Source organism: Ochotona princeps, chromosome 10, assembly GCF_030435755.1.
Source record: "Ochotona princeps isolate mOchPri1 chromosome 10, mOchPri1.hap1, whole genome shotgun sequence".
NCBI classification, from domain to species: Eukaryota; Metazoa; Chordata; class Mammalia; order Lagomorpha; family Ochotonidae; genus Ochotona; species Ochotona princeps.
In genome coordinates, this window is record NC_080841.1 from 16,492,944 (window position 1) to 16,503,928 (window position 10,985).

The following is a 10,985-nucleotide window of genomic DNA, read 5'->3' on the forward strand; positions in this document are numbered from 1 at the left end:
TCCAACACTTAAATTGATCAATCTAAAAGGTAAAAAATGTTGGTCATTCTGGTGGGTGCATTGTGGTTTAAAATGCAGTTAGCCAATGAGGCTGGGCTGTGAACCTCTTTTTCTCATTTGGATATCTCTTCAAGTACTTTTTAAACATTCTTTTAAAACAATAGCCTAGTGGCTAAATCTTCGCCCTGCGTGTACCGGGATCCCAAATGGGCACAGGTTTGTGTCCCAGCTGCTCCACTTCCCATTCAGCTTGCAGCCTGGGAAGGCACTAGAGGACGGCCCAAATCCTTGGGACCCTATACCCATATGGGAGACCAGGAAGAAGCTTCTGGCTCCTGGCTTTAGATCAGCTTAGCTCTGGTCATTGCAGCCACTTGGGGTGTGAATCAGTGGTTGGAAGATCTTTCTGTTTACTTTTCTCTGTAAATCTTTCCAATAAAAATAAATACAATTTTAAGAAAAAAACACATTCATTTAAAGGCAAAATGATAGAGTGAGAGTTAGAGAGATCTTTAGTCTGCTGACTCATTTTGCAAATGGCTGCATGGCCTGGGCTGGGCAAGGCTGTGACCAGGCACTGGGAACTCCATCTAGATCTCCATGTAAGTGGCAAGGTCCCCAAGCACTTGGGCTTCTACTACTTTCCCAGGTATATTAGCAGGGAAGTAGATTAACAGTGGAGTGACTGGAACTCAAACAGGTGCTCCAATAAAGTTTGGTGGCATTGCAAGTGGTGGCTTAATCTGATGTGCCACAACACTGGCCTTTCTGCTCAAATATCGTTTCTGTTTTCTGGGGAGCTTCCTGTCTTGCTACTTTGTAGTTCCTCATATATGTCACATATGAGTTCTTTGTTGGTTATAGAATTTACAAATATTCCTGTGATTATACAAGTACAGAAGTCCTCTGTTTTATAGTCTTCTGAAGCAAAAGGGTCACTAGGACATCTCTGTCTCTGTCTTGATCACTAGTAAAACTAGCAGCAGGTAGCAAGCCAGCCACGTGGCCCACAAAGAGGCACTTGTGAGGCTCTCCAAGCATCCATGTTGATCTTTGTATGGCAAGAATCCCCAAAAGTCACGCAGACTCTCCCCTGTCTCAAGACACGCCTGCTCAGATGCTCAGAGCTTGTCTGCTCCATGGGCTGAACTCCAACTCTCCAAGGTGGCCCTGGAAGAATTCTGTTGTCTGGGATTGTTCCATTTGCCCTGGGGGAGATTCTTCTCCAGATCTGGCTTTACTTTCCTGTGGCCTGTGATGTCCACTCTGAAGAAGCAAGGCCATCAGGCCAATGCCTGTGTCTTCAACCCCACAGGCCCGCTGCATTCTATGGCCTCCCTCTTTCTCCTCCAGCAACAGTGCCAAGAATGGGTCTGCTTAGGGGCTTTCCAGTGCTGTGAGAGAGATAGAGTTGCTCTAATAATCTCCCAGTGTCCTCTCTCAACTCCTTCAGAAGACATGGTGGCACCTACACAGAGGTGCATCATGGTTCCAGAACTTTCTCTAGAGGATGAGTTTGGACAGCAGCCTAGGTAGAGAAGGACCAGGTGACTTGTGGTGAAATGGTGTATATGGAGCAAACATGGGGTTTTCACTTCCAGAAAGGGTTTACTGGGGCAGGTGGAAGTGGGAGCTGTGACAGGGGAGAGTTGGAAGCTACTAAACCTCTGGAAGAGCCTTTTAGGGATTAGCTTCTGCAAAGCAGCCTGTCCCAGTATTTAGTTCACTTTGCCCCTATCCTGAGGTCCTCTGGACTCCATCCTTTGCCTTCCCTTATAGCTGCTGCTTGCCAATGGCTTCTCCATGGAACACACCTGAACACTCATCCTGAAACATTAGAAAATTCCACAGCCCTATATAACCGCCCCCACGCCCCCCAACCCCCCACTTCACCAGTGTGGTCCAGTCATAAGACTAGCTTGACATGGCTGGAAACTTTTTCTGATTTTTATTCTGCTGGGGCAAGGCCACCCTTCCAATTTTTCCCTGTCTGTAACCCTTCCCCTGCTCTCTCCCTCCCAGAGGTCAACTTCTTTCCTGCTGTCCGGAGCCAAGGTGACATCCCATTCCGGCTTCATTTAGTTTGAGGCGGATGCAGCGAGGGGGGTGAGATGGGAAGTTTGGCCATCTGCTCAGAGCTGAATGTCATCTCTGTTCCCTCTGCTCTGCTCTAGCTGAACTTGCCTTTCCCAGGTTACCCAGCCTGGGATTCCTCCAGCAAAGATGGTTCCAGCTGTTTTGGAGCTGAAGTTCTGAGATTACTGTAATTTAGCAGTAAGCAGCATACTCTGTTGAACTGCATGGAGATGGAGAAGCAATCTTTGAGATGTGGTGTTGTCAAGTGGGATGCACCATTTGTGCAAAACTAACTATGAGGTGTGTGACCTTGGCTAAGTTCCTGGATGGCCCTGAAACACATCTATAGAATGGAGACACAGCTCTCTGTCTCAGGTGGCTGGCAGCATCTGGCACCTGCCCTGCACAAGGTTAGGATTTGGGCACAGATAGAGTAGTGGAAGAGGGGCAGCTGAAGCCTGTCTGGGCCTCACAGTGAGTTCTAGACATCACAGACTGTGTGTGTGTTTCCTCATAAAGGATTAGAGCTAGACAGTTAACAGCATGTGGATGCTGGTGGGGGCAGTGTCTCTGCAGTGAGTCAAGAACCAAAGATGGGTAAACTTGATCTTGCAAGAGCCAGGATGCAACAAGTATCTTACATACCAGATTGCCTAGTTGCAAGCTTTGTGCTTATGCCCTAGTCCAGGTTTTCCTCAACTGTTCTGGTCATAGAAATCCCCTGTGGGTACTTTTCCTAAAACAGAGATTTCCAGACCTCTCTCATGCAATTCTAGAGGGAGATGGCCAAAGGACATCCATCCTTTGATGAAATTCCCAGTCACTCTCCTGGTTCTCAGGCTTGGCTGCCTACTAGAACCTTAGGGAACTTTACCAAAGGGACACACTGGTCATGGAGGACACATGGATTCTGCCTGGGAAGGCTCGGGACTTCCTCAGAGACATGGAGGTGCTCCGGCTGATCTTGACAGGGTGGGTTAATAAGTGAACACATTTGGTCCTCGTAATTACCCTATGGAGATAATTGGGGCCTGCACAGCCTTGTAGCAGGCTGATCCTCTGCCTGCAGTGCCAGTATCCCATATGGGCACCAGTTCATGTCCAGGCTACCCCACTTCCAATCAAGCTCCCTGCTAATGACCTGGGAAAGCAGTGGAGGATGGCCCAGGTGCTTGGGCTCCTGTACCCATGTGGGCAGCCAGGGGGAAGTTCCTGGCTCCTGGCTTAGCTCTGACTGTTGTGGTCATTTGGGGAGTAAGCTAGTAGATGGAAGATCTCTCTGTCTCCTTCTCCATGTAAGTCTGCCTTTCAAATAAAAAACAAATCTTTTCTTTAAAAAGTGGAGTTAGGGGGTTGTAAATTATAGTTATTTGTCTTGGTCTTTAGGGAAAGGCCATTTAAGACCATGAGGAGATAGATATCATGCCACATATTCTAGGTTGGCCATTAAAAAACAGAAACAGAAACAAAACAAAACAAAAAAGCAAAACACACAAAATAGCTAGTTTGGGAAAGCATGTAGAGGAAACTGAGGCCCTTGTATGTTTGCTGATGATCATCTCAAGTCATTCAGTGTGATAGGAAGCAGTTTAGTGTTTCCTTGGGAAGCTAAGCATGAGGCATGCTTTTGCCTAACAGTTCAAACACCTGTGTCCAACATCAGCATTCCTGGCTCAGGTTCCTGATTCAGCTTCCTGCAAATGCAGTGATGGCTCAGACAGTTAAACACCTACCCCAGTTCAAGGATTCCTTTATATGGGCCCCAACCTGATGCCTCAATTGGCTAATCCTCTACCTCAAAGTACAGCATCCCAAATGGGCTCTGGTTCGTGTCCTGGATGCTCTACTTCCCATCCAGCTCCGTGCCAATGCATTTGGAAAAGCAGCAGAGGATAGCCCAAAGCCTTGGGATCCTGCACCCACGTGGGATATACAGAAGAGGTTCCTGGCTACTGTCTTCAGATCAGCTCAGCTCTGGCCATTGCGGCCATTTGGGGAGTAAACCAGTGTTTGGAAGATCTTTCTCCATCTATCCTTCTCTTTGCAAATCTGCCTCTCCAATAAAAAATAAATAAAAAGATTCCTTTTATATTAATTTACTGCTTTATGTTTCAGTTTTGCTTCCCTAACTAGATTACCGAGGTCCTTGGACACAGATTTTTTTGTTTGTTTTCTTCTATTTAAGACAGAGATATCTTCCCAAATACCCACAACAACCAGGGCTGAACCAGGCTGAAGTCAGGAGTCCAGAACTCTAGCTAGGAGTATTGGAGCCTCTGTACTTGAGCCATTGTTTGCTGTCTCCCCAGGATCTGCTAGCAAGAAGCTGTGCCAGAAATGCGGTAGCTGAGACTTAAACCAGCACTCCTATAGGGGATGTAGGTGTCCCAAATGGTGGCTCAATATGCTGTGCTACAACCTCTTTCCTTTTCTAAATTTGAAAGGTAGAGAGAAACAGAGAAAGAACTCCCACCTGCTGGCTTACTCCCCAAATTGGCTGGGACTGGGCCAGGCCAAAGCCAAGAGCAGAAAACTCAATCCAGTTCTCACGTGGATAGCAGGAGCCCAATTACTTGAAGCCTTACTCGCTGCCTCCCAGGGTGTGCATTAGCAGGAAGCTGGAGCCAGGGATGAAGCTGGAGCCAGGGATGAAGCTGGGACCTGAACCCAGTCACTGTGATATGGGAGGTGAGCATTGTGACTGGCATCTTAGCTTTCAGACCAAATCACACCAAGCACAAAGGTTTTATACATTAAAACACATGTTCTTTTTGTTAATGGATTTATATGTAATATTTGATGAAGCATTCTTTTTTAGAAATTTTATTACTTTCTATTTTTATTGGAAAATCAGATACACAGAGAGGAGGAGAGACAGAGAAGAAGATCTTCCGTCCACTGATTCACTCCCCAAGTGGCTGCAACAGCTGGAGCTAAAAGCTGATCCAAAGCCAGGAGCCAGGAGTCTCTTCTGGGTCTTCCACGTGGATGCAGGGTCCCAAGGCTTTGGGTTGTCCTGCGGGGCTGCAGGGATTAGAACCGGTGTGTGCAAGGCAAGAACGTTAGCTGCTACGCTACTATAGTGAGCCTTTGTTGAAGCATTCTAATTTAGATTTACAAGCTTAGGTCTTACATCTCCATAAGTAGCTGTGTCTCCAATTACTTGTCTGTGCTCCGGGCTAGGGCATCACAGGACTTCCAGCTTATTACATCCAGAATGGATCTTGACCTTTTCAAGAACTGCTGCTTCTCCAGTCTTCTCTATTCCAGTAAATGGAGCTCCCGCCCACTTCAGTTCGCTTGGGTCAGCACCTGAGATACATTCTTCACCTCTTCCTGTGTTTCTTCACCTTCCCAACCACTGTGAGACATCCTGTGTCATTCATCAACCTCACCTTCTACATAGTTCTTTCTTTTTTCCTCTTGCAGAATTATTTTTTTTAAATCAGGTTTAATTAAATTCATGTAAACTTAAGCATTTCAAGTGTACAAGTCACTGGTGCTTAGGATACCTGGCATGTTGCCCAATCAGTTTTCAGACACTTGCATTTCTCACAAAGGAAATCTTGTACCTGTTAGAATCACTCTCCACTCACTCACCCTCTAGCTCCTGGCAACCACTAGTCAGCCTTCTGTTCTGTATGGATTTCCTTATTTGGAAGATTTCATAAAAGTGGAATCACGAAACATGTGACTCTTTGTAATTTGTTTCTCCTCTTGACATGTTTTCAAGGTTAATTCACATTGTATCATGCATCACTACTTTATTTCTTTTACTTAATGGTTGGGTGATATTCTGTTTTGGGAAAGAATGCATTTTGTTAATTTGTCCATCCATCCATCTATGGACATTTGGATTGTTTTCATCTTGTAGCTACTGCAAACAGGGCTTCTAAGCTTTTGACATGACACATTTTGTTTTGCATTTTTATTGATCATATACTTAGAAGTGGAATGGCTGAGTGATACAGAAATTCTAAGTTTAAACTTCCAAGGCAAGGCCAAACTGTTTTCCACAGCTGTTGCATGATTTTCCATTCCCACCAGCAAATGTACAAGGGTCCCCAACTCTCCACATTCTTGCCAATATTTGTTATTTTCCATTTTTAATGATGGCCAATTTAGAGTGGTGCCCCACTGTAGTTTTGATTTTCATTTCCCAAATAACGAGCCTAAATAGCCTTTTAAGTTTACCTGCCTTTCTCCAATTCACTGACTTCATTTTCCATCTGTTATGCCATAATAGCTTTCTTTACACAGTAATTACTAGGATTGTGTGAGTGTACAGCAACAGTTGCCAGCATACAGTAAATAATGTGTTAGAAAGAAGGAATTAAGGGAAGGAAAGAGGGAAGGAAGAAAGGGCTTCTTAACTCGACTTCCCTTTCCTATTGTCCTTATGTGTAATCCAGAATCCTTCTCCTACCTTTCAAGGTACAAACCGGAACCATACCAAGTTCCTGAGAATTCAGTGGATGATTTCTCATCGGTCCACGGTCTTTGTGCACTCTATTCTTGCTGACATAATGACCCTTTTGCACCAGCTCTGTGCTCAGTTAACTTTCAACCTTGAACTCTCAGCTTAAATCCTGACCTCTTTAAAAAAAAAAAAAAAAAAAAAAAAAAAAAAAAAAAAAAAACAGCTCTCTTCATTTCTCTCTCTTTAAAGATTTGTTTATTTGAGAGGCAGAGCTACAGAGGAGAGGGAAAAAGAAAAATAGCAAATAGCCTGGGCTGTGCCAGGCTGAAATCAGGAGCCAGGAGCCAGGAGATTCCTCCAAGTCTCCCACCAGATGCAGGGACCAAAGAACTTGAGTCATCCTCCATTGCTTCCCTAGGTGCATTAGCAGGGAGCTGGATGGGAAGTGGAGCAGCTGGGACTTGAGCTAACACACCCATATGGGATGTCAGGATCATAAGCAGTGGCTTTACACGCTACGCTGCAACGTCAGCCCCCAATTCTGCACTCTTCATCACAGAGGACTTCTTGATTTCTCAGATCAAACACGATGAGATATATGTATGCATACATCATATATATATATGATATTATCTCCAAGTCCTGTGTAAGACAGCTATGTACCCTGGGCTTCCTGCTTTAGAAGGTACCATAAGGGGTTTCTGAAAAGTTCATGGAACATGCATCTTATAAACTCTGCAAAGATTTCATGTTTTTTGGACTACAAAGTAAATTTATCTTTTGGTTTAAAAAATTTTTTTTTAAGATTTATGTATTTTTATTACAAAGTCAGATATACAGAGAGGAGGACAGACAGAGAGGAAGATCTTCCATCTGATGATTCACTCCCCAAGTGAGCGCAACAGCTGGTGTTGTGCCAATCTGAAGCCAGGAGCCAGGAACTTCCTCTAGGTCTCCCACGCAGTTGCAGGGTCCCAAGACTTTTGGCCGTCCTTTACTGCTTTCCCAGGCCACAAGTAGGGAGCTAGATGGGAAGTGGAGCTTCCAGGATTAGAACTGGCACCCACATGGGATCCTGGCATGTTCAAGGCAAGGACTCTAGCTGCTAGGCCACCGCGCCTGGCTCAGTAAACTTGTCTTTTGATTTCATTTTTCCTTGATCCTTCTGAATCCAGAAAAGAAGTCAAGCTACAAGAGATCACTTGGAGTTTGGCACTTAGTGCTGGCATAGAGCAGCCTGTAACCCTGAGCACATTCTTTTTAAAATATTTATTTTAAAGGTGAGACAAAGAAAGAGACAAGGAAAGAGATTTTCCATACTCTGATATGCTTCCAAAATGGCCACACTAGCCAGTGCTGGGTTGGGATGAAGCCAGCAGCCAGAACTCTATTTGGGTTTCCCACATAAGAAGCAGGGGCCTAAGTGCCTGGGCCATCATCCACTGATTTCTCAGGCACATTAGCAGGGGGGTGGGCCAGAAACAGAGCAGTCAGATTTGATCTGCTGCTCATCTGGGATGCTGATGCTGCAAGCAATGGCTTAATCTGTTATGCAACAATACAAGCCTCCTGAATACATTCTTGAGACTACAAATAATTCATGCCCCAGGAAAACTCTTCTCTATGTGTCTTGCCCCTATGTCTCAATTACTCAAATTGGATGGGGCTGATGCAGTGGTTCAACAGGCTAATTCTCTACCTACAAGTGTCACCATATATGCACATATAAACGTATATATATTTAGATTTTTATTTTCAAGGCAGAGTTACAGAGAGAAGGAGAGATAGATAACTGGATGGATAGATTGATCCATCCTCCATCTTATGGCTCACTCCCCAAATGGGTACGATGGCTGAAGCTCTATGAATCCAAAGCCAGGAGCCAGGAACTTCCTTTGCATCTCCCACATAGACACAGGGGCCCAAAGAGTTGAGCCATCCTCTACTGCCTTCTGTAGCAGGGAGCTGGATTGGAAGTAGAGCAGCTGGGGCTTGAACCACTGCCCATATAGGATGCCATGCAGTAAGGAGGAGGATTAGAGGATTAGCCAGTTGAGCTATTGTACCAGCCCCCACTGAAGCTCTTTCAAGATGGACTTGGGTAGTAGTAGATGGCTGGGGAAATGTTCCTGAGTCATTGCCCCATTTTGCCTAGGGCCTTGGGGCTCACACCACTCCAGCCAGTCCAGCACTGGGAGTTGCTCTCTCTAGGAGAGCTCAGGGAACACTAGGCTGGGGCGTCTGTGCTTTCTGAGGCAGGATTTGAGACAGTTCCCTTCCAAGGACACCAACATCCCAGATCTGGGATCTGGAGGACCATCCTGGCTAAGGCAGAAGGAAGGTGGTGAGATTGGATGGGGAATGGTGGTCTTCTTACAGCTACTCCACTTAACACTTGGTTGTCCCTAAACTCAGAGAAAGTTACAAAGCTGAGCCCAGAAACTGGGGGTGAGGGGTGGCAAGAAATCCCAGCACGTGCAGAGGTTGGCTAGGGGAACAAAGAGAGTGAGGGCTAAGAGCTAAATCAAAGCTTTTATCCTTGACATACACCACCCTGAATCACAATGAATGAGTCACATGCCACAGGTTCTTGGGGTAGGTGATATGATGCAAGGAGGAAGCACTGGATTTTGGGGTTTTGGACTTTTGTTTTAATACTAGAGTGGCCCTTTAAGAATTGTTATTGGGCTGGTGCTGTGTCACAGTGGGTTAAGCTGCCATTTGTAATGCTGGCATCCCATTTGAACACCAGTTTGAATGTCAACTGCTCCATTTCCAATCTAGCTCCCTGCTAATGGTCTGAGAAAGCAGTGGAAGATGTCCCCAAGTACTTGGGTGCCTGCCACCCACATGGGAGACCTAAATGAAGCTCTTCGCTTTAGCCTGACCCATCCCTAGCTATTGTGGTCATTAGGATAGTGAGCCAGCAAGTGAAAGATCTCTCTGCCTTTCCCTGTAACAAAACAAAACTATGTCATCTTGGGCAAATGACTTTCTTGACTCTCCCTTTTTTCTTCAGTGTAAATAGGCCTTGGCTTTAGTTATACTCTGTCTTATGAGCTATGACCTGTGTCTTGTATGACCTTGGACAACTTTGGAGTTAGTTACCCTTGGCAGTTATACCTTACAGTTGTTGTAGTAGTCTGTTTTCTGTTGCTAATCACAGGACAGATGGAGTAAATTGTAAAGAAAAGTTTCTTCTGGCTCATGGTTCTGGAGGGTCAAAGGTCATGTGTGGGGGAGTGGTCTGGCTGCAGCAAGGGCAGTGGTTTGGCCTCCAGTGATAGCCTGCTTACTGGCAGGGTCCTGAGGTGGCATTGACATCACTTGGCAAGAGACAAGGGGTGCACTTGTTTTCCTCTTAAAAACTACCATCACAATGACATCACATCACCCTAATGACTTCTTAACCCCATGTGGTGTCCCATTGACATGACATTGAATCAGGTTTGCAACAGGTTAATTCCTGGAGACACATCTGTTGCTGTGGGGGATAAATACAGTAATTGATGGGATGCTGCTTTCACTGTTCATTTACCATGGCGACGACTGAGAAACAGGGAGTTTAGGACCAGGCCATGTGGGGCTGAGGTGGGAGAGTGGCCCCTTCCCCGTGAGTGAGTCAGGAGCAGTAGCCCCTCCCCAGGGTCCCTGGAGGCTCAGCTGAGGTCAGGCTTCTGAAAGCACTTTGCCCAGCTCTGCAGGAACTGTGGTGAGGCTGTGGTCTCTGCTTGCTGAAAACAAAGGAGTGTGAGAGGAAAAGAATGTGAATCTTAGGGGGAGTAGCAACAAAGCTTAAATAATCCCCAAGCTATGCTTTTAACACTGCTCAGCCTGCGCTACCAGGAGGAGGGAGGCAGCGTACTGGGACTGGGGGGGCAAGGGCCCTGGGAAGAGAGGGAAAGCAGGCCTGATGCTGTGATACCCCAGAGAGGCAAGGAAGGTCCTTGCCTGGTGAGCCGGGGGACGGAGCCACTTCCCTCTCTCTCCTCTCTCCCTCTGTGACCCCCAACTGCTTTGTGATTTACAAAGCACAGATCCTATTCCTCAGCCAAGAAATGCTGCCTTCCAGTAGCTGCCCGCTACTCAGAGACTTCTGAACAGACTCTAACACACTCAGGTTGGAGTCCAGAGAAAAAGGACCAGAGCCTGGGCTGGCACCATGGCTCAATGGGCTAATCCTCTACTCTGTGGCACCAGTATCCCATATGTGCATGAGATCATTTTGTGGCTGCTCCACTTCCCATCCAGCTCCTTGCCTGTGGCCTGGAAAAGCAGCAGAGGAAAGCACAAGCCCTTGGGACCCTGTATCCACATGGGAGATGCAGAAGAGGCTCCTGGCTACCAACTTCAGATCAACTCAGCTCTGGGTCATTTGGGGGAATGAGTTAGAGGATGGAAGATCTTTCTCTCCTTCTCTCTGTAAATCTGCCTTTCAAATAAAAAGAAAATAAATCTTAAAAAAAGGACAGGAGACCTTCTGTCCAAT